Below are 25,407 nucleotides of genomic sequence, written 5' to 3' on the forward strand. Positions count from 1 at the left end.
AAGAACACAAAAATGGTCACCTTGACTATGTGTCCCAATTTCATAATTTATCTTAAGCTTGAATCAATATTTGCATCATCATTTCCTTTGATCAAATTAAATTATTTGAATTATTTAATTAATTATTATTATTTTACATTAATTTCCTTGATTAAATTGGAATTTATTAATTTAATTATTTTAAATAAATGGTTTGATCATCTTGATTTTTCTCATTATTTAATTAAAGGATTTTGCTGCCTTTTAATTAAATAAAATCCCTTCTCATTTAATTTTGTGTGCAACAATTATTATTTAAAGAATAATAATTAAATAACCGGTCTCACACTTTATTTGATAAGAAAATTGATTATTTTACATTTAAATTAAATAAAAATACCCCTCATCTTATAATTTTTAGGGAGTGTTACACTATGAATCTCTTAATTAAATGCTAATTGCACATTCTCTTATGTGGGTCATACCCTTTCATTTAATTTTCATTTTCCCTCCACTTTGGGAATGCCTCTTTGGATTGACATATAAAGGAGATGTCCTCCTTCATTTTTATATGATGATGATTTCTTGTGCTATGGATGAGGACAATTTCTTTTGTTATGATCATGATAATTTCTTATGCTATGCTTGTTATAGAAATTTTTGAAGATTTCTTGGAGACTTGGAGATATCTTGCATGTTTATGATAATTTTGAATCTTCCATTCATTGGATGTACTTGTGAAGACCAAGACTAACATTCATATGAGATCCACCACTTCAAACCTTTGAAGTTCTTTACACATTGATGATAGGAAGCTATGAGTCAATTCTTGAGATCTTGTGTTTTAATGGTGTTATTTCAAAGGATTTTGGGTGTAAGGATTCATAGAAGTATGTTTGCTATTTGTTGACATTTTTCACACACATTTTTGGTGCCCACCATGGGCCCTTTACATGCTCATTTTTGATTTTTTTGGAGCTAACCCCTTGGGCATATTTTCTTGGAGGAGAAAACCCTAGATTTTAAAAGATTTGATCATATATCCCAAAAGACTTGGTGTGTTGGTCTAATTATTTTTTTGTAGGTTGATTACATATTAGAGAAACTTTAGTTAAAATTTTAGAGTTTTCTAAGATAATTCATATTTTTAATAATTTTTTGTTTATTTTCATGAAAAATCATTTTTGGACACAAATTAGAATTTTTTTTGGAAAGGTATACATTTTTGGGTAGATATCTTTTGTGTTATGAGTTTAGAGATCATATGAGTGCTCAAACACTCAATTTACAAAAACTGGTTTATTTTAACAAAATGGTTCCCTACGGCACAAATGAAAATATTTTAATGAAATTTTAGCATTTTTTAAAATCTCTATTTTTTAATAGGCGTCTCTTTTGTGCATTTAGGGTTTTGGATATGAATTCGTGTCATATAGGTCCAATCTTGTTGATTAGGTCAAAAATCAAAATTTAGAAAATGGGCATGTAATGATTAGCTTGCACTTATTTTTCACATAGTTCAATGCATGATATGACTTGTCATTTGGATTATTTTCTAGTTATTATTGCTCCTAACAATTTATTTTTAGATCTGACCCTAGGGTTTGCATAATTTGAACATACATTACATATATTGTTTGCTTGTTTGCTTGTCTTGCTTGTTGGATAGTTTGTGACTTGCTTGCATGAAAAGCTCAAAAAAAATAAAAATAAGGTAAAATCCACTAAGTGCCTTGCATGGATTACAAGGTATTTTATTTAAAGCTCTACAAATTTTTTTTTCCTTTCATTAAAATGAACCTCTTGTGTGTCTTACTTGAGTGATTTCTTGCTTTCATAGATCACATTTCAATTTCTGCTCTAAAGGAAAGAAAGAACATAGATATTTGCTTGAAATCCCTGATTATTGTTCTATGTGCCTGATTATTGTTTATAAATATGAAATTGATCTTAGTTGGTCAAAAAGAACAATAAAAAATGAGTTCTTCAAATCCAAATTTCCAGTGTATTATCTAGCTACCATCTTGCTTATTGTGAACCTATTTCCTAGTCAACATTCATCATTTGGAGAGCTCAATTTATTAATATGACTCTAAGATAACCTTCTTTTGTCGTTCTTGAGTTGATTTCACCATTGTGGACCTAATCTTGAGCATCTAAACTTGTTGTCACTTTGGATCCTTGCATCATATCTATCTTTCAGTTAGTAAACCTTGTCTTATCTTGTTGTCAACATTAAAACTTTATAAGTTAGAGATTTCCCTAGTGAAGAAGATTTTCTTTTGGGATTATTTGATCTCATTCTAGGATTATGGGTATTCACTTATCTAAACATATTAATTTGTTTCATATTATTACATTTTTATTACAGAGCATTATAACTCTTGGATAATTCCACATTTCTAAGACCAATAGTGGCATATTGTGTTAACCAATCATGAGACCTCTATTTTCTAATTGAGTTAATGAGAGTGATAGACAATTTCTTTATTACACCTTATTAATTTGACAAGTGATTATTTTACTACCTGAGAGTGATACTAATGTTTCTTGGAGTCTTCCTATTTACTAGTGTTTTTCTCTCTCATGTCAGTTATGACTAGATTTCAAGTGAGTCATGGTAAAAACCCTCAAGTTAACTTTGATCAATTACCCTTAGTTCCAACTCATCAAAAATCTAAAGGAAAAGAACCTATCTTTGATTATTCACCTAAGGGAGAAACAAAAATTGATTTTACTCCTCCTAGTCATCTTAATGAATTGAACATACCTAGGGCCTCTTCACTTTTTGAGCAAGACATTATACTCACTAGAAACATGGATGACATGATGAATGATAGATTATTGAGGCAACATGGAGTTGAACCTTTCAAATATAGAAGAACTCATGAAGATATCTATGGAACTACCTCAACAAATGATTTTGATAGAGATTTACATGGTGGAAATCAACACTAATTTCCATTTCTTACTCCTCCTAGATTTTCACCTAAATCTTTTCACCCAATGGATGATAAAATAAAACAAGAAGAATTGGAAAAGATAGCATACTTGGAGTAATTAGAGAAGCAAGTAGCAAAACAAATCAATGAAAGTTTGACTAAATCTCAAAGAACCCCTATTGGTCTATTTACTAAAGTGAGTAAGATGTATATGGAAGCACAAGCTAGAGAAATGGATAAAAATATGTCTAAAGACATGGTTGAACAATTGGTTAATGATATTCTTTCTCAGAGGGGTAATGTTTCTCCACTTGCTAGATCTCCTAGAGGTGATGAACAAAGACATCTTATGCAAGAAAAACAAGCTTACATGGATGCATTCACACAATGTGAGGTAGAAAAGAAAGCTCATGAAATAGCCCATCAGAAACTTGATGTTATAATTTTTCTTGGTAGTGGTAGTGGTTCTCCACCTCTTTCTCATCCTCCAAGAGTTACTAGACATATGTCACCTTCATAATCTCCTAAGTGAAATAGGAGACAACCATCTCCTCCTCCTAGATATCAACAAAGGCAAATGTCTCCTCCATAGAATTCACAACAACATATTCAATTTAATACACATGGTTTTGGTGTGGATTATGATTTATTAGAGAAAGACTAAAAATTTCACAAGTACATGGATCAATATATTTAGATTAATAACGATAAATACTTCATGGATATAATCAACAAAGGTGTTCAAGTACCTTATAATTTTGATGTGGATAAGAATATCAAGACACAAGATCCTTCATTTCAAGAATAAACTAAAAAAAAATGAAGATGTTAATGGATAAAATTACACCTAAGAATCCATTTTCTCTACAAACTATGTGTCCCCTACCTTTTGAGAGGAGTATTATCAAGGATGAATTCCCTAAGAAAATAGAATTTCCACATTATGATAAGTATGATGGAAATGGAGACCCTAGTGATCATGTGAGATAGTTTAATGTTTTAAGCTTGGAATTTGCACATAATGATGCTTATCTTATGAGATTGTACCCTAGTAGTTTAAAGGGCCAAGCTATGGAATGGTACACTAAGATTACTCCCCGTCTTAATATTTTTAAGGAACTTGTTCAAAAATTTATCCAAAACTTTTGTTATAATGTTCAAAAACTAGATTCTTTGGTTGATATAGGCAACCTCAAACAAGATCAAGGAGAACCTTTTGGTACCTTTTTACAAATATGGAGAACGTTATTTTCTCATTACTCTAGAGAAATTCTAGAAAAAGAGAAAATTGATATACTTTTGAGTAATTTGGTTCCTGAATTGAGAAATGAAATTGGCAAATGGGTGTTTGAGACTTTTCATAATATGGTATAAACAAATTTTTATATTAAGGATGTTTTGAAGAATAAGTCCATTATCAAGCATAATAGAAACAAGAGTAACCACAACAATTGAAATAAGAATAGGAATATTTCTTATAAAGGAATCAACATGTGCTTAATAATAGTATAGTTGACACCTCTATGTCTAATGATCAAGAAATTTACAAGTTATTAGATAGTGTTCATGCTATGAAACTTCAAGCACCTTCTCAAAAAAAACAATAGAGAAAATTTGAGAGAAAATTCTAGATACAACTATAAAAATCATCAAGAGAGAAGAACTTTTATAAATATTAGTAGACCTTATGTGGATGTTTTGAAAGAGTTGGTTGATAGCAAGATATTAGCTTTTATTGAGAATTGGAAACCACCTCCCGTAAAGGGTCCATGTTGGGATGATAATGCCTATTGTAAATATCGTCAGAGCAAAACTAGTCATACTACAAAAAAATGTCAAAGGTTAAAACATGATATTTAAATTTTTATTGATAATAGAAAGTTAACAATTGATGGTGTTAGTCATGCTAATTTAATGATCATTAAGCTTATAAGGATCAATTGCTTAAGAATGAAAAGGATGAATCATCTAAGAATGGGGCAGCTCAAGTGAATTATACATATTCCAATGAAAATTATAGATATTTTGATGAAGAAAATGTTATAAACATGGTTGCAATAAAGGAAAATGATAAGGATTTGAATAATCCACATAATATTTCCTTACATATTAAAGTCATGATTCACAAAAGTCTAGATCTGAGTTGAATATTTTTTCATTCAACATACTTGAAAAGTTGGGATATTCAGAACAAGTATGGTTACTATCAGAGCTTATGATGATAGTGAAAGACATTCTAAAGGATTGGTTGTTTTACCTATTCAAATTGAGTCATTTGAGAGAGAGATTTTTTTTCATGTGGTTGATACTAGTATCCTTTCTTATAACATTTTATTTGGTAGACCTTGAATACATGAAATGAAATCCATTCCTTCCACATAATGGGATCGAGATGTATATTTCTGGACTTAATGCTTTGGCTATCAATAATATTTCAGCAGAATCACATACATCTTTGGATAGAGTTTTAAATGAGACAGTTGAAGAATCTGTAGCATGTGTGACAAGATCCAAGACACTTAATAGTGAAATAGAGGGATGTGATGTTATTTCTTTAAAATTTTCAAATGAGATATATACTAATTTCAAACTTTGTAAAGATGAAATTAAATATCTTGACACAATAAAGGGAGAATATATGATGGATTCTATCAGTAATCTTCCATTTTCACCTCATTCCTATGAGTTACCTTCACATGAGACAAAACCTTCTTCTTTTACTAATATTGAGTGTGATACTTTGGTTGAACCATTACTTCCTATGGAAGAAGAGGAAGAAGAAATTTTTGTTAGAAATTAGATTTCCAAAGAAGAAAATGGTGATGGATCCATCTTTGATGTTTATGACATAAGATGATGAGGAAGTATATATACTTGTTCAACATGATATATGTGATGACTTGATCCCTTTTACTAATCTTCTTCGGGGAAACAAACATGGTTTGGTTAATGAAGCTTCTACTTCAAAAATTCAAAACAATTTAGATATAGAAAACAATGATGAAAGAACATATTGTAAGAATTTGCCTTAGGGAAAAATCACACCAAGACCAAGAAGCTCAAACACTAGAACAATATGAACCAATAATGTATGATTAGAACAACAATAATGAGAATATCATCTATACATACACACTAGAAGTGCTTGGATATAAAGGCATCTAGAATGACTAGGAGTTAGCAAGGTGATAAGCCTCACAACTAAGAACATGTCCACCAAGAGTGAATTATCCTCCATTGATCACAAGATTTAGTGCAATAATTAGAGGATAATATTTACATAGGTGTATCTCATAAAAAGATGTTGTAGACACCATGTTCTTAATTAGAGTGTGAACAAATGTGTTGTCTACATGAAAACTCAGATGAGTATGCAAACTCCTATGTTGTCAACATGACAACTTGTATAACTATGCATACTCCTAGGTGTCTATATGATAAATAATAAAATAATAAATTTAACATAAGTAAACTTAAGAAAAGTTTAATAATAATTAATTATTTACACTAACAACCCCCCTTAAGTGCAACTTAGGGGAATGCATTTAAGCTCACAAAATTTATTATGAAAATGCATGATGGGTCTTGGCTACTAGGCCATGTTAGGTACCCATGTACAAATTTAATTCTCTAAATATAATGTGATGTAATGTAGTCTCTCTAAAAATAGAGAAAGAGGAAAAATCTCATGGAAAAAACCCTCCTCCAGAAAGAGAGATAAGTACAATAAGGGAGATGAGAGAGAAAAAGATCTTATGAAGGAAAAGATCCCTCCCATAAGAAAGAAGAGAGAAGTCAAGGGACTCCCTTTTTTGAAACATCCCACAACCTTTAAGAGATCTCACAAATGAAGATACTTGACCTCAATGAAAGGTTTGGTGAAGATATCTACACCTTGTTCTATTGTAGGACAATATCTCAACTCAATGACCTACTCATGTATCAACTCTCTGATGTAGTGCATATAAACCTCAATGTGTTTGATCTGTTGATGTTGAATTGGATGTTTTGAGATCTCAATAGCACTCTAATAATCATAGTGAATGACTATGGGTTTAGGTATGTCAAATCCAAACTCCTTTAGAATATGTTGTAACCAAATAGCTTCTATAGATGCAATAACAACTTCCTTGATATTTAGCCTCACTCAATGAAAGAATAATAGTTTTCTACTTTTTACTTTACCAACTAATGGGGCCAAAACAAAGGTGAAACATGTAACCTAAATTAGATTTGTGAGAATCAAGATCCATTGCATAGTCTGAGCCTGTATAACCAACCAACTAAAGTTCAGTACCTACTGCATAGTGTATCCCATATGTATGTGTACCATATATGTAGTACAATATGTATTTGGCAGCCTTCCAATGAATCTCATGTGGTTTTTGCATGAAGTGAGAAACCATGCCAACTAAAAAAGCTATGTTAGGGCATGTATGTGTGAAGTAGATGAGATTCCCAACCAAATATCTATATAATGTAGTATCAACAAGTGGAGAGGAACACTTTGCCTCTAACTTAACACCTAAAAGAAAGTGAGTAGGAGTAGACTTACAGTCACTCATGTGAAAGAGAGAAAGTAAATCAAGAGCATATGTAGGTTGTGAAAGTGTGGTCCTAGCTAAATACTATGTAATCTCAATACTAAGGAAATAATGAAGTAAACCCAAGTTTGTCATAGAAAAAATATCCTACAAAGAAGTCTTGACACTGGCAATGATGGATGAAGCACTTCCTATAATGATCAAGTCATCTACATAAAGCATGAGTACCAAGTGTGAGTCATCCCTCTGAAGAATGTAGACTTTTGAATCTAAATGACACCTATTGAATCCTATTGAGAGTAGGAAGGAATCCGTCTTGGCATACCAAGCCTGAGGAGCCTACTTGAGACCATAGATAGAATTTTTCAATTTGCAAATCAAAGTAGTATCTTGAATGAGACCTTGTGGCTGCTCCATATGAATCTCTTCAAGGAGGTCACTATTCAAGAATACACTCTTGACATCCATCTAATGAACAACCCAACCATGAGCTACATCAATAGTGAGTGTCAAATGAATGGAGTTCATCTTAGCTATTGGAGCAAAGGTCTCAATATAGTCAATGCTAGGAACCTATGAGAAACCTTTGGCAACAAGTCTAGCCTTATGTTTATCCACACTTCCATCTACTACAAACTTTGTTTGATAGATCCACTTACACCAAACCAACTTTCTTTCCTTAGGAAGAAGAACTAAGTCCAGAGTGTTTCTTTTCATTAAAGAGTTATATTCTTCCTCCATGGTATTTTCCCATTCAAGAATCCTTGATGCTTCCTTAAATGATTGTGGATTAGAAGAAATGACAATATAACCATGTGGAAATAATTTGTGTTGTGACTTTGTCCTCCTAATATTTGAAGGATTCTCCACTAATGAACCTGCTGAATCAAGTGTTTGCTATGGCCAATGAGGTCTAGTGGAAGAAGGAGGAATATCCTTAACAGTTTGTGGAATCATCTTCCAAGTAACTATCATCACTTTCCATGAAGGAGGAAGGCCACTCCTCTCAAAAATTATTTCATGTGTCTTTGAATCCATGAGTTTGTATGCCTTAATATGGTCAGGATATCCAAAAAATGTACAACATTTTCTTTGCGGTTTCAATTCCTTTCATTTTTGTGGAGGTATCCTTGCCCATGTCAAATAACCAAAAAATTTAAAGTGTTTTAAACTTTTTTTTCTGCTACACCAAGCCTCAAAAGGTGTAATTACATCTAAGGCCTTATGGGGACTTCTATTTTGGATTTAATTGGCACAACACATGGCTTGTACCCAAAAGACTTGATCTAAAGACTTATGTTGTAGCATACAAGTGATCATCTCCTTAAGGGTTCTATTCTTCCATTTAGTAATACCATTTTTCTATAGAGTGTATATAATTGAATGTTGAAGATCAATATCCTCATGAGCACGAAAGTCTATAAGCCTTGAGTTCAGATATTCCCTTCCATTATCTATTTGTAGAATCTTGATGGCTTTCCTTGATTACTTCTTAACTTGAGCTTTGAAGGTGAGAAACTTATCAAACACTTCACTCTTATGAGCAAGAAAGATGACCCAAGTGTAGTGTGAAAAGTCATCAGTGAAGGTGAGAACATAGTGAGCCTTTCCAAATGATGGTACTAGAAATGGGCTAGCTACATCACTATGAACCAATTCAAGAACAACAGTAGCTCTCCAAGACTTCTCCTTGTCAAATTTCTCTTTAGGATTCTTGCCTAATTCACAACTTGAACATACACCCTCTAAATCCTTGACTTGAGGTAGACTAATGATCATATCCTTGTTTCTAAGTTGTTGAAGGTAGCAATAATTAAGGTGTCCAAACCTCTCATGCCATAGTTTTCTTTCTAAATTTGAGTGGGTCAACAAGGAAAGGGAAGTGGACTTAGGCATAAAATAAGAAAAATAATAAAGTCTTGTCTCATGATTAACCTTTCAAATTTCCACAATAGAATCATCCTTTAGAGTTTTCACCACAACTAAACTAGGAAGGAACTCTACTTTGTTGCCACATCCATAGTGGGTTATTTGGTAGATTGAAAGAAAGTTGGTGCTAAAGTTAGAAACACAAAGAACATCCTTAAAAACTCAATTTTCAAACTCAACATTCCCTTTTCATTCAACTTCCACTTGTGTGTCATTTCCCACATAGATGTAAGGTACATTTGATGGTTTCAAAGAGGATAAATGCTCCCTTGAAGCACCCATATGATGTGTAGCTCCTGAATCAAGAACCCATTCCTCAAAATTGTTTGTAGTTGCTACCAAAGCTTGTCAATTACCTTTTGAAGTGGTTGAATATCCCTTATCATTAAATGCATTTGGCACATGAATTTTATGTTTCCTCATTATGTTTAGCAACTCATCTATCTTCTTATCATTACACTCATGTTCATCATGAGGATTCTTCTTATAATAGGCACAAGTTTTCTTCTCCCTTTTGTTGAAGTTGTTCCCCTTATTATTTTTGGAAAAAGACTTTCCTTGTTGTGAAGAATATTATTTCATGGAGGAAGATTTTTGCGTAGAGGAAGATTGTTGTGTGTCATCTTGTGGCTTAGCCTTCCACTACTTTTGCTTCTTATGGATATGTTTACCACTTGGATTCTCTTGATTAGCTACCAAGTCTTCAGACTTGGAAGACTGGAGAATTCCCATACTCACTAACATTTCATGTTCTAAGACTAGCATTCCTAAAAATGACTTGAATGAAGGCTTAGTGAAGGCACTACCCATTGTTAAATTGTGAGTATTATAACTAGAAACAAAAGCTGCATATTAAGGAGGAAGACAAGTCATGACATGTTTGATAAATTTTTCATACTTGATGGGTTCACCACAATCCTTAAGTTGTTCCCTATACATTTCTACTTGGGTAAGACAGTCTTTGATAGTGTTGAAATTCCTAGGATCCAATTTGAGAATATTTTCCTCAATTGTGTAGGCCATATCTTCACTACTACCCCATACAATGCTTCAAGTTTATTCCAAACTTCTATTGGATTGTTAAGGTTCCTGATGTGATATTTGACAGGATTTGAGATATTCTTTAACAAGGTTCCTAAGGCCATTTCTTGTTTTGATTCCCAGTCTTCTTTACGAGACTCGTCAGCATCATCATTGGGTTTCTTTGTTGCACTAGTTACATAACACAATAAACCTTTTTCAACCAATAGTTCCTTTGTCTTTTCTTTCCAAATAGCATAGTTATGTGGTGTTAACTTAGAAAAAGAACCCATGATGCAAAACAAATACCACAATATCAAGTAGACACAAGAACCCTAGACACACCACCCCTTTTCACTCAATCAAATAATGGCACCCCCTCAAATGAATGCTTTAGGCACTTTATATGTAGTGCATTTACAATTGGCCACTTATCAAAATGTAAAAAAGTGGACTTCTAATTTTGTTGTTTACAACCTCCTCTTGGAGTTCAAATATAGTACTTAGCAATGTAGCTAAGATATACAACAATTTTGAACTTTAATCAAACCAATATAACACAAAAAAGGACCTTTTTTGAAAGTGCTATTTCTATCCACACAAGCATATAATTTGATTGTAGATCTAGAAAGTAGACAAAAAATTATACACTTAAAAAAAATGGAACCTAATTTAATGAGTCCAAATGAGCCTGTACGAAGCATTTAAAGTTGAAAAATGTAGGATTGGACTAGTACAGTCACCAAAAACTATTTTTTCTAACAAATCCATGGACCAAAACTAGACAATGATAGTACCATTAATTTTTTTAGGAAATTCTAGCCCTAATAAAAAAAGTTGCACCTAATTTGGAGTTTGAGTGATTGAGATATGGCCTCCTAAAGTTGGGCTATCAAATCAAAACTGCATATAGTGAGGGATTTATAAACAAATTTTTTAGGTTAAATTTGACATCCAAATGATTTTCATGATAATGTCATTTGGCCTACTAGTGACAATCAAATGGCTATCAAATTTAGGATAGTGAATGGCGATTTCAACAAAAAAAGCCCCATCTAGATGATGTGGCAATCCCTACGATTGATGTGTCAAATCCACATGATATGAACTTCTTATATGGTAGTCATCATGGATGGAATGAGTTTGTATAAGATGTGATTGTTCACTGATGTGTCACTATTAACATATTGCCAGAGGTGTCTCAATAGCTGACTATGCATTGGGGCTATGATGTGGCACTAATTTGTGGCACCACATAGAAGCTTGAGCTGGCACTGATAGTCCACATGGAGAGGGTAGAGAGCACCACATGGAGGTGCTAGAGTAGACATGTTTTTGACTCGACAGATATGTGGATGCTTATTGTGCAGCATTGGGAGGTGATAGAGGATTTGAAGCAGACATTGAGTGGTGCTAGAAAGGGCCAACATTTGTTACCGTTGGTGATTGGTTTACCGACAAGAGGGGTGTCACTGGCAGCGTAGGTGTGGGACTTTAGTCCCAAATTCATGAAATGTGAATTGCTAGGGGTGATTAAATGGTGGAAGCCATAGGAGTTAAAGTAGCTTAAGGAACCACTGGTGCTTTGATGTTAAGATCCATCATGGAGAATGGTTTTCCAAGTTGTTGTAACTGTTGATTATGTGGAGAAATATGCTGGTATTGTTATGGAATATTCTACAAGTGTTGGGATTTGACCACTCAACTTCCTACAATAAAAATTGCTCCTCTACAGGTCTAATAGGCCAAAAAAATTGGGCACATATGAATCTAAAAGAAATTACAGAGGCCCAAATAAAATAAAAAATATAGATCTAAAAATCAAATGCACAGGTCTAAAAGATCATACCAATTTCATAAATCAAGCATTCGAGTTTTGATTTGCAAACAAAAATTGCCTCAATTTTTACTACGGCTTAGGGTAAGAAAATTTATTGTCAAAAAATCATCGAATCGATGCTCTAGATGCAATGGTGAGGTCTACTTTGGCTCTAGATGCTCCCAATAACTACATATGCCATATACTCTGGATCTAAATTGAGGTCCTACAAGAGGTGAAGCAAAAATGGTCTCCAATGACTATGTGAAGAGAAGCTCCCTCAACTTTCACACCATGGAAAAATTTTCCTTAGGGAAAAATAACACCAAGACCAAGAAGCCCAAACACTATCACAATATGGACCAATAATGTATGATCAAAATAACACAAATGAGAATATCATCTATACATACACACTATAAGTGCCTATATATAAAGGCATCTAGAATGACTAGAAGTTAGCAAAGTGATAAGGCTCACAACTAAGAACATGTCCACCAAGAGTGGATTATCCTCCATTGAGCACATGAGTTAGAGTCATGATGAGAGGATAAGCTTGACATAGGTGTATCTGGTAAAGAGAGGTTGTAGACACCATGTGCTTAATTAGAGTGTGAACAATTATGTTGTCTACATGACAACTTAGATGAATATGCAAACTCCTATGTTGTCAACAAGATAACTCATATAACTACAAATACTCCTAGGTGTCTATATGATAAATAATAAAATAATGCATTTAAGATAAGTAAACTTAAGTAAAGTGTACTAATAATTAATTATTTACACTAACACATTCAAATAAGTATGAATTGGATTAATTTTTTGAGCCTTCTGCAATTGATTTGGATATTGATGTAATTCATGCTTATGATACTCAACACAATACAATTAATGAGATTTCAAACTCACATATTCCTCAAGATTTGGATTCTCTAGTTATTAGAAAACTTTATGATTCAAGAGAAATTGAGAGGAACTTAATAGACTCTAATTCTTGAGTTGCCAACAAGGATGTTGTTCATATTTATAATAGTGAGTCTTTAGAGGTTTAGATTCAATCATTGAGGGTTACTATTAATGGATTATTGAGAAATGAAGACTAAAAAGTTATGAGATGACAAGAACTTGAATTACTTGATCACATGAGATTTTATCAAAAAAATTATCTAAGACTTATAACAAGAAGGTTGACCCTAGAGAATTTTTCAATGGGAGATATTGTTTTGTGTCAGAGTCCTAAGAATCACAAAAATACAGCTCAAAAAGGAAAATTTTAGGTTAATTGGTTGGGTCCTTCTATTATTACAGCTTCTATTGGATTGGGTGCTTATTTTTTGTCTACACTTAAGGGAGATCATCTCCCTAATCCTATCGATGCGCTTTATTTGAAAAAGTTATATCCTTGATGTCCCTTCTTGTTGGGGCATCTATACATATTTATGGGTCCTAAAATATTTCAAAAAAAGTGATATATTCAAAAAATACAAAAAATTTATAAAAGGAAAAAGAAAACAAAATCGATATTTTTCAATATCAACAACAATGTTCCTTAATATCTTAAACACCAAAACAATGTTTCTCAATACTACCCCAAGAGTCTTGTCTTGTGATCCTTGCCTACTTGTAAGCTCTTGACCTTTTCCATGGAACTTGGTATTGATTATCACACTTCAGTTTATAATTAATGTTGAGCTATGCCTTGATCTCTCTTTGTATGATGACTATTCATTTCTAAATATGCATGTTTACTACACTATATATGCATGTTTTTTATTCCCTCCCTAACATTTTTGCACCAGGGGCATGTGGTTTTTTTTTTTTTTAATAAGTGATTTGATTAGTATTGATTTTCAATGGGTGTCTCTATAGTTCTCTATTGATAAGAGAACTATGGACCATGAGAAACATTTTTGATTGATTTCTTGCTTGTGTGGTTTTGATCTCAAGACTTGTAGTGTTTTTCAACACTACTAGATTCCATTCATATCATCATAGTTGCCTTGGTAACTAGTGATGATTGTGGGATGCTTTTGATCACATTCATATCTTTAGATTACTTCCATAATTAGTGATGATTGTGTGATCTTTCTAGTAGAGTTACATTCATATCTTAATGGTTCTGACCAATGAAGGTTGTTTAGCTTAGCTCAATGATTAAAACTAGGATCTTAATCTTGGCTGAAATGAGTAAGTACATAGAATGGAAATAAGCATCGTATGGACATGAACATGCATCTTATCCCCTTTTAATTTTTGGTGGTTTTTTATTTGTTTTTTTTTACCTTTTGGAGGTCTCCTTCATCTTTTCTTTACTATCAATTATGATCATGATTATTCTTATTTTAGTACATGTCATTTGTTTGTGATCTCAATCAAAATTTCCTATCTTGCATAGTTGATGGTTTTTGAGGCATTTTCCCCTCTTCTTCTTTCCATCTTCTTTTCTTTCATTCACCCTCCTTCTTTCTTTTGATTTGGGGCATGCTTTTCATGTTTGGTGATTTAACCTTGGTTTCTTGATCTATGTCTTTCTTATCACTCATCATGAACCTTTTCCTGATTTGATCATATCTATCTTGTTCTTGTAGCCTCTTTATCATTTCAATTTCAAGCTTGAGGGGGCAAGAATACTTTATTGAGCTTCATTGTTTACAAACTTGATCTAAAATCTATCCATTTTTTTCTTCCTAGCTTGGGGCAATGAATATTGTATCTAGGGCAAGTTAATGTGTGATTTTTCATTTTTTGGGTGTTGATATTTGTCTTTTTCATTTATATATAATTCAAGAATTTTATATTTCCTAAAAAATCTTTGGGCATACCCATAATTATAAGACCCATATTGGCATTTTGTATTCTAGGCACTATAAGACCCCTGATGACATGTTGAGGAAACAAGAGTTGGTTGCTTAATCTTTATATTTTTGGCATAAATCAATCTTTATAAATAATTTATCTTATGGTTCTTTGACTTAATGCACTTTTCATGTATGTGGACACACATTACTCAAAGAGGGGCACACAAAGATGGTCACCTTGACTATGTGCTCCAATTTCATAATTTATGTCAAGCTTAAATGAATATTTGCATCATTATTTCCTTTGATCAAATTAAATTATTTTAATTATTTAAATTATTTAATGAAGTTTATACTTCAAAAATTTAAAATGATTGAGATATAGAAAATAATGATGAAAGAACATATTCAAATAAGTATAAATTGGACTTATTTTTAGAGCCTTCTACAATTGATTTGGGTATTAATGTCATTCATACTTATGATGCTCAACCCAGTATAGTTAATGAGATTTCAAACTCACATATTCCTCATGAGTTATATTCTCTAGTTATTAGAAAACTTTATGATTCAAGAGAAATTGAGAGGTACTTCATAACTCTAACTCTTCAGTTGCTACTGAGGATATTATTCATATTTACAATATTGAGTCTTTAGAGGTTGAGATTCCATCATTGAGGGTTAATCTTAATGAATTAGTGACAAATGAAGACTATAGAGTTATGAGATTATAGGAACTTGAGTTACTTGATGAGAAGAGAAAAGTTACTTTTAATCGCATGACAGTTTATTAGAAAAGATTATCTAAGATCTTATTTTGTGTGAGAATCCTAATAATTGACAAAATAGAGCTCAAAAAGGAAAATTTGAGCCTAATTAGGTGGGTCCTTTTATTATTATAGCTACTTTTGGATTGGGTTCCTATTTGTTGTCTATGCCTGAGGGAGATCACCTCCCTAATCCTTTCAATGTGCTTCATTTGAAAAAGTTCTATCATTGATGTTCATTCTTACTAAGAGCATCTATATATATTTATGGGTCCTAAAAAATAAAAAATTCAAAAAAAGTGATATATTCCAAAAATAAAAATAAAATATAAAAGAAAATGTTTTTTTCAATAGCATCAATGGTGTTCCTTAAATATCTTAAACACCAAAACAATGTTTCTCAACACTAGCCCAAGAGTTTTGTCTTGTGATCCTTGCCTACTTGTGAGATCTCAACCCTTTCCTCGTAACTCGATGTTGATTAAATTGCACTTTAGTTTATAATTAATGTTGATCTATGCTTTGATCTCTCTTTGTATGCTGACTATTCATTCCTATATATACATGTTTATTGCACTATATTTACATTTTTTTAAATTCCCTCCCTAGTCATTTTTGCACTTCGGGCATGTGGTTTATTTTTTTATAAGTGTTTTGATTAGTATTGGTTTTTGATGAGTGTGTCTATGGTTTTGTTTGGATTCATATCAAGAGAAATATGGACCATGAGACACATTTTTGGTTGGTTTCTTCCTTGTGTGGTTTTAGTCTCAAGACTCATAGTGTTTTTCAACACTACCAAATCCTATGGATATCATTATAGTTGCCTTGGTGACTAGTTTTGATTATGGGAGGCTTCTAATCACATCCATATCTTTACATTACTTTGGTGATTAGTGATGATTGTGTATTATTTTTGATAGATTTACATTCATATCTTCATGGTTTCGACAAGTGAAGGTTGTGTAGCTCATCTTGAAGATTAAAACTAGGATCTTAATCTTGGCTGAAATGAGTAGGTACATAGAATGGAAAGAAGCATCATATGGACATGAACATGCATCTTATCCCCTTGTCTTTTTTGAGGTTTTTTATTTATTTATTTACCTTTTGGAGCTATCCTTCATCTTTTCTTTACTATGAGTTGTGATCATGATTGTGCTTTTTTTAATACACATCACCTGTTTGTGATCTCAATTGAAATTTCATATCTTGCATAGTTTATGGTTTTTGAGGAATTTTCCCCTCTTCTTCTTTCCATTTTCTTGTCTTTCATTCACCCTCTTTTTTTCTTCTGATTTGGGGCATGCTTTTGATGTTTGGTGATTTAACCTTGGTTTCTTGATCTATATCTTTCTTATCTATAATCATGAACCTTTTTTTGAGTTGATTATATCTATCTTGTTCTTTCTTAGCCTCTCTTTCATTTCAATTAAGATCCCAAGGGGGCAAGAACACTCTATTGAGCTTCATTATTTACAAACCTGACTCAAAATCTACCCATCTTTTTTGCCTAGCTTGGGGTAGATGATTAATTTATTTGGGGCAAGTCAATGTGTGATTTGTCATTTTTTTTGGGTATTTATATTTTTCTTTTTCCTTTATATATATTTAATGAATTTTATATTTGTTGAAAACTCTTTGGGTAGACCTACAATTGTAAGACTTGTAGGGGCATATTGTGTTCTAGGCACTATAAGACCCTTGATGGCATGTTGAGGGAACAAGAGTTAGATGCTTAATCTTTATATTTTTCTCATAAATCAATCTTTATACACACTTTATCTTATGCTTCTTTAACTTAATGTACTTGTCATGTATGTGGACACATGTTAGTCAAAGAGGGGAAAATGTAAGCACACAAAAATGGTCACCTCGACAATGTGCCCTAGTTTCATAAATTATCTCAAGCTTGAATCAATATTTTCATCATCATAATTTATCTCAAGACCTTTGAAGGTTTGAAGTGGTGGCTCTCATATGAACATCAGTCTTGGTCTTTGCAAGTACATCTAATCAACACAAGATTCAAAATTATCATGAACGTGCAATATATCTCCAAGTCTCTAAGAAAGCTTCAAAAATGTCTATAATAACTGTAGCATAAGAAATCATGATGATTGTAGCATAAAAAATCATCGAGATCATAGCATAAGAAATCATTATCATGTAGCAAAAGAAATCATTCTCATGTAGCAAAAGATATCATCTATCAAAATGAAGGAGGTCTCATTTATATATCAATCCAAAAAGGCATTCCCAAATTGGAGGGAAAATGAAAATTAAACGAAAGGGTATGACCCACATAAGAGAATGTGCAATTAGCATTTAATTAAGAGATGTGGAGTGTAACACTCCATAAAAATTATAAGATGAGGAGTGTTTTTATTTAATTTAAATGTAAAATAATCCCTTTTCTTAGAAAATAAAGTGTGTAATAGTTATTTAATTATTTCATTTAAAATAATAATTGTTGCACATAAAATTAAGTGAGGAGGGGTTTTATTTAATTAAAAGGGAGAAAAACCCTTTAACTAAATAATACAAAAATCAAGATGATCAAACCATTTATTTAAAATAATTATATAATTGAATTCCAATTTAATCAAGGAAATTGGTGTAAAATAATAATAATTATTCAAATAATTCAAATAAATTGAATAATTTAAATAATTTAATTTGGTGAAAGGAAATATTAATTCAAGCTTGAGATAAATTATGTAACTGGGGCACATAGTCAAGGTGACCATCTTTGTGTGCTTACAAGGTCTACTTTGATTAAAGAATTTAAAAATTGCAATGAAGTAATCACTCTTTCAAGAGATTTGATTAGGAATTTTAGAACCACTTTGTTAAGAGATTTACCCTAATTAACTTGCTAAAATGTTTTAGTATCTGATCCTTCAGTTTGCACTCACAATGTTGATTAAAAACCTTCTCTTTCCACTTAATGATCTAATCTCCTATCTAATATATCTTTTGTCTTCTCTTTACTACTTAAATTGGTCACTATACTCTATTACTTCAAAACTTTGTTATAGCCTCCATAACATAATTCCTTCGCATATACATTCACTACACTTCGCATCATTATAGAATAGGGTTTGGATCTTCCCCAACATAGACATCTGCAGAGTCTTCTAGAGTATAATCAATGATCTAGATTCTTCCCTTTTTCCCTCTTAATTGGATTGGCTACATTTCCTTAATATAGATTAGTGATCCATGCCAAAATGTGTAATAAACTATACAATCACTAAATGCCATTTACATGTCAGCCCAAAATGATTTACCTCATAGTTGGTGTCATTTTAGATATTCTTTTGCAAACAATGTTACTTAGCACATATAGGGTATGTGTAGGATCATGGTCAACCAAAACTATGGCCTTAAGTGGCTATCCAAAACTAGCAAATCAAGGTTATGTTAACATGACACATAATTTTAAGTAGTTATTGGATTTATATCAAAAAGTTGTAAGAAAACAAGCTGTAGGAAATTGAATGTAGTTTCTAAACTAATAGCCCTTATCTAGAGAAAAAAATTGTTTGTTTGGTCAAAATTTTGGATTTTAATGCAGTACTACAAAAATTTTAGGGAAAAAATAAAAACTAGGTGTATGTTTGACAACCTTAATCAAAATCAAATGATAATATTTTTTAATATAATTATAGATATAAGAAGTAGACTCATGCATTAATGTGATGAATATTTTTTGGTATTTTTATTCCAAATAAATAATTAAATGTTAATTTTCTACTCTAACATTTTCAAAATAAAAAAACTCCTATGTCTAACCACCTTAACTAATTGAAAACTTTACAGAATTTTGTTTTTTCTTATACTAGGAAAACCATAGAATGTGATCGAAACTTTTGGATTTCAAAAATGTTATACCATTTCAAATTTATAGCTATTTTTCATTTAGTATCTCAATCAGTAGTTTATAGACATCTTCATTAGAAATTAACTAATAAATACTTATCAATTTCATAATTTGACAGCAATTATATCAATGGAATCTTTTGAGTGTTCACAAAAAAACCCTTTTCATTTCATTGAATTTGGATGAAAAAATACTCTCAAATGGACAATCAAATGTTGAGGAAACATGTCTCAAACACATATTTTGAGTTTTCCAAAGAGGTTTGGTAAATACCAAGCCTAATCAAGTACCTGATCCTAGATCAGGTACCCAAAATGTGGCAATAAAACACAAAATTTTAAATATTCAAATATTGGGAACCAATTGTACATTTTAAACCGAAAACATATTTAAATATTTTTCACATTTAAGATATAATGATATTTGAATATTATTATATTTAAATTTTTTATTATATATTATATAATAAATTTCATTGTTATAATATTATATATGATATTAAATATGACTAGATATTATATTTGGATAATAGTACTATATATTATTATATATATTATTTGTAATATTTTAAATATTAGCTATATTATTATTATATTAAATATAATACTATTACATATACTACTATAATTTATATTTGAACATAATATTAAAAATTATTACATGGTACTAAATAGTTTATTAAATTACAATAATATCGATTATCATATGTCCCTAGGAGTCCTAAGAACCCTAGGGATACATGTCATGAAGAAATGGGTTGAAGGGGGTTGTAGGTTAGCCAACAACCCCATTCGACCCATATGATTGATTCACATATGTCCCTAGGGGCCTGAGGACCCCTAGGGACACATGTCAGGATGAAATGAGTTGAAGGGGATTGTAGGTTAGCCTACAACCCCATTTGATCCATATGATTGATTGTCATATGTCCTTGGAGCGCCTAGGACCCCAGGGACACATGTCATAATGAAATGGGTCAAAGGGGGTTGTAAGTTAGCCTACTAACCCATTTATATCATTGATTAACATGTCCCTAGGGGTCCCAAGACCCCTAAGGATATTTTAAGAAGAAATAGGTTGAAGGGAGTCATAGGTTAGCTTACGACCCACTTCAACTCTTAAGATGGATTACTATATGGGTCAAAGGGGCTCGTAGGTTAGCCTACAACCCCAATCAACACTTAATATGGATTACCATATGTCCCTAGGGGTCATAGGACTCCTAGAGACACATGTTAAGATGAAATGGGTTAATGGGGGTCATAGGTTAGCATACAGCCCCCTTCGGCCCATATGATCGATTTCCAAAAGTCCTTAGGGGTCTTAGGACCCCTAGGGACACATGTTGTAATAAAATGGGTTAAAGGGGGTTTTAGGTTAGACTTGAACCCCATTCGACCCATATGATCGACTACCATATGTCCTTAGAGCTCCTAGGATCCCTAGATACACATGTCATGATGCAATGGGTCAAGGGGGGTTATAGGCTAGCATATGACCCCATTTGACCCATATGATTGATTACTATATGTCCCTAGGGGTCCTTGGACCCTAAGGGACAGATCTCAAAATGAAATGGATTGAAGATAGTTGTAGATTAGCCTACAACCTACTTTGACCCATATGATCAATTACCATATGTTCCTAGGGGTCCTAGGACCCATAGGGGTACATGTCCCAATGAAATGGGTCAAAGGGGGTCATAAATTAGCCCACAACTTTATTTGACCCATATGATTGATTACTATATGTCCCTAGCAATCCTAGAACCCCAAGGAACACTATATGTCATGATGAAATGGGACAAAGGGGGTTGTAGGTAACTCTATGACCCCCTTTGAAACTTATGATCAATTAGTGTATGTCCCTATTGGTCCTAGGATCGAAAAGGACAGATGTCATGATGAAATGGGTCAAAGAGGGTGTAGGTTAGCCTACGGCCACCTTCAATCCATATAATCGATTACCATATGTTCCTAGGGGTCCTAGGATCCGTAGTGACACATTTCACAATGAAATGGGGTGAAGGGGGTCAATGGTTATCTTGCAACCCCATTCAACCCATATGATCAATTATGATATGTCCTTAGAGGTCCTAGGGATACATGTCATAAAGCAATGGATCAAAAGGAGTCATAGAATAAAAATATGTCTAGGAATATATGTCATGATAAAATTGGTCAACCATATGTCCCTAGAGGTCCTAAGACCCCTAAAGGACACATGTCATGGTGAAATAGGTCAAAGGGAGTCATATGTTATCCTACAACCCTATTACACCCATACGATCTATTATCATATGTCCCTAGTAGTCCTAGGACCCATACGGAGATATGTCATGATGAAATGATTCAAAGGGGGTCACACGTTAGCCTACCACACCATTCGGCCCATATGATCAATTATCATATGTCCCTAGGGTTCCTAGGACCCCTAGGGATACATGTTATGATGAAATGTATTGAAGTGGGTCATCAATTAGCCTATGACCCCATTCAACCCATATGACTCATTACATAATGTCCCTAGGGATCTTAAGATCCCTAGGGACATATGTTGTGATGCAGTGGGTTGAATGGTGCCATAGGTCAGCCTAAGACCCCCTTTAACCCATATGATGAATTACCTTGTGTCCCTAGGGATCCTATGACCCCTATGGATACATGTCATGATGAACTAGGTTGAGGTAGGTCTTAGGCTAGCCTACAACCCTATTTGACCCATATGATTGATTCCATATGTTCTCAGGGACACATGTCATGATGAAATGAGCCAAATGGAGTCATAGGTTAGCCTATGACCCCATTCAACCCATATTCCCAATTGCCATATATCCCTAGGGGTCATAAGTCCCTTTGTGACACATGTAGTGATGAAATGGGTCCAAGGGGGTCATAGGATAGCCTACGATCCCATTTGTTCCTTAAGATGGATTATCATATGTTGCTAGGGGTTGTAAGACCCCTAGGGACACATATCACAATGAAATGAGTTGAATGGGGTCATATGTTAAGCCTATTACCCCATTTGACCCATATAATCAGTTACCATATGTCCATAGGGGTCCTAGGACCCCTAAGAATGCATTATGATGAAATGGGTTGAAAGGTGTTTTAGGTTAGCCTACAACCCCATTCAACCCATATGATTCATTAGTATATGTTTAGGAACACGTGTCATGATGTAATGGGTCAAAAGGGAGTTGTAGGTTGTCCTACAACTCCATATGATGCATATGATTGATTACCATATGTCCCTATGGGTCCTAAGACCACCAGGGACACATGTCATGATGCAATAAGTCAAAACAAGTTGTCAATTAGTCTATGACACCAATCAACCCTTATGATTTATTACCATATTTCCCTAGGTGTCCTAGTACCCCTAGGGACACATGTTACAATGAAACAGGTTGAGCGGGGTCATAGGTTTTCCTATGACCCCATTTGATCCATATGATCAATTACCATATGTTCGTAGGGGTCCTAGGACCCCTATGGACACATATCATGATGAAATGATTTAAAGGGGTTCATAGGTTAACCTATGATGAAATTTAACCCATATGATATATGTCTACAGGGGTCCTAAGAACCCTAGATATGCATATCATGATGCAATCGGCTGACATGGGTCGTTAGTTAGCCTACAAATCCATTCAACCTATATAATTGATTACCATATGTCCCTAGGGATCCTAATACCCCTAAGGACACATGTCACAATGGAATGAGTGAAAGGGGGTCATAGGTTAGCCTGTGATCCCCTTCGACCCATATGATCAATTCCCATATGTCCCTAGGAGTCCTAGAACACCTAGGGACACATCTCACAATGAAATGGGTTGAAGGGGGTCATAGGTTATCCTATGACCCCAATTGACCCATATGATCAATTACAATATGTCCCTAAGGACACATTTAATGATGAAATTAGTTGATAGGGGTGGTAGGTTAGCCTAGGACCACATTTATCCCATATGCTCAATTACCATTTGTCCTTAGGGGTCCTAGGTCTCCTAGGGAGACATGCCATGATGAAATAGGTTGAAGCAGGTCATAGGTTAGCTTACAACCCCATTTAACCCATATGATCAATTACCATATGTCGCTAGGGGTCCTAGAACACCTAGGGACACATGTGAGAATGAAATAGTTTGAAGAGGATTGTAGGTCAGCCTACGACAACATTTGACCCATATGATCAATTAACATGTTTGTAGGGGTTGTAGGACCCCTATAGACACATATCATGATGAAAGGGATCAAATGGGGTTGTAGGCTAGCCTACTACACCATTTGACCCATATTATTAATTACCATATGTTCGTAGGGGTCCTAGGACCCCTAGGAATACATGTCATGATGCAATGGGTCAACATGGGTCACAGGTTAGCCTACGACCCCATTTGACCCATATGATCAATTACTATATGTCCCTAGGGGTCTTAGGACCCCTAAGGACACATGTCATGATGCAGTGGGTCGAAGGGGGTTGTAGGTTATCCTACGACCCTATTCAACCCATATAATCAATTACAATATGTACCTAGGGGTCATAAGACCCCTAGGAACACATGTCACGATGAAATGGGTCGAAGGGGTTGTAAGTTAGCCTATGACACCATTCAACCCATATGATCGATTACCCATGTGATGAAATGGGTTGAAGGGGTTCATAGGTTACTCATGACCTTATTGGACCCATATGATCAATTATCATGTGTCCCTAGGGGTCTTAGGGCCCCTAAGGACACATGTCAAGATGAAATGGGTCAAAGAGGGTCATAAGTTAACCTCTAACCCACTTTAACCCATGTGATCAATTACGATATATCCATATCGTGATAAAATGGGTCAAACGGGGTCATTGGTTAGCCAACCAATATGATGGATTATGATATCTCCCTAGAGGTTCTAGGGACACATATTACAATCAAATGGGTCGAAAGGGGTCATAGGTTAGGCTATGACCCCAATCGATGCATATTATCAATTATCATATGTTCCCAAGGGCCTTAGGACCCCTAGGGACACATGTGGTGATGAAATGGGTTAAAGGGGGTTGTAGGTTACAACCCCCTTCGACCCATAAGATCGATTATCATATGTCCCTAGGGGTCCGAGGAACCCCAATGACACATTTTGTGATGAAATGGGTCGAAGAGGGTCATAGGTTAGCCTATGAACCCATTTTAACCTTAATATGGATTACCATATTTCCCTAAGGGTCCTAGACCCATAGGGATACATTTCATGATGAAATGGGTTGAAGGGGATCTTAGGTTAGCTTATGACCCCCTTCAACTCATATGATCAATTACAATATGTCCCTAGGGGTCTAAGGACTCCTAAGGACACATGTCATGATGAAATGGGTTGGAGGGCATCTTAAGTTACCCTACAACCCCATTCAACCCCTAAGATGGATTAGGATATGTCCCTAAGGGTCTTAAGACCCCTAGGGACACATGTTGCAATGAAATGGGTCGAAGTTGATCATAGGTTAGCCTACGACCCCCTTTGAACCATATGATTGATTAGCATATGTCCCTATGGGTCCTAGGACCCCCAACGATACTTGTCATTATGAAATGGGTCAAAGGGTGTCATAAGTTAGCTTACAACCCCATTCAACCCATATAATTGATTACCTTATGTCCCTAGGGGTACTAGGACCCCTAGAGACACATGTCATGATACAATGGGTTGAAAGGGGTC

This window comes from Cupressus sempervirens, chromosome 4 (genome assembly GCF_028749045.1).
Source record: "Cupressus sempervirens isolate cs-2001-9-10 chromosome 4, ASM2874904v1, whole genome shotgun sequence".
NCBI classification, from domain to species: Eukaryota; Viridiplantae; Streptophyta; class Pinopsida; order Cupressales; family Cupressaceae; genus Cupressus; species Cupressus sempervirens.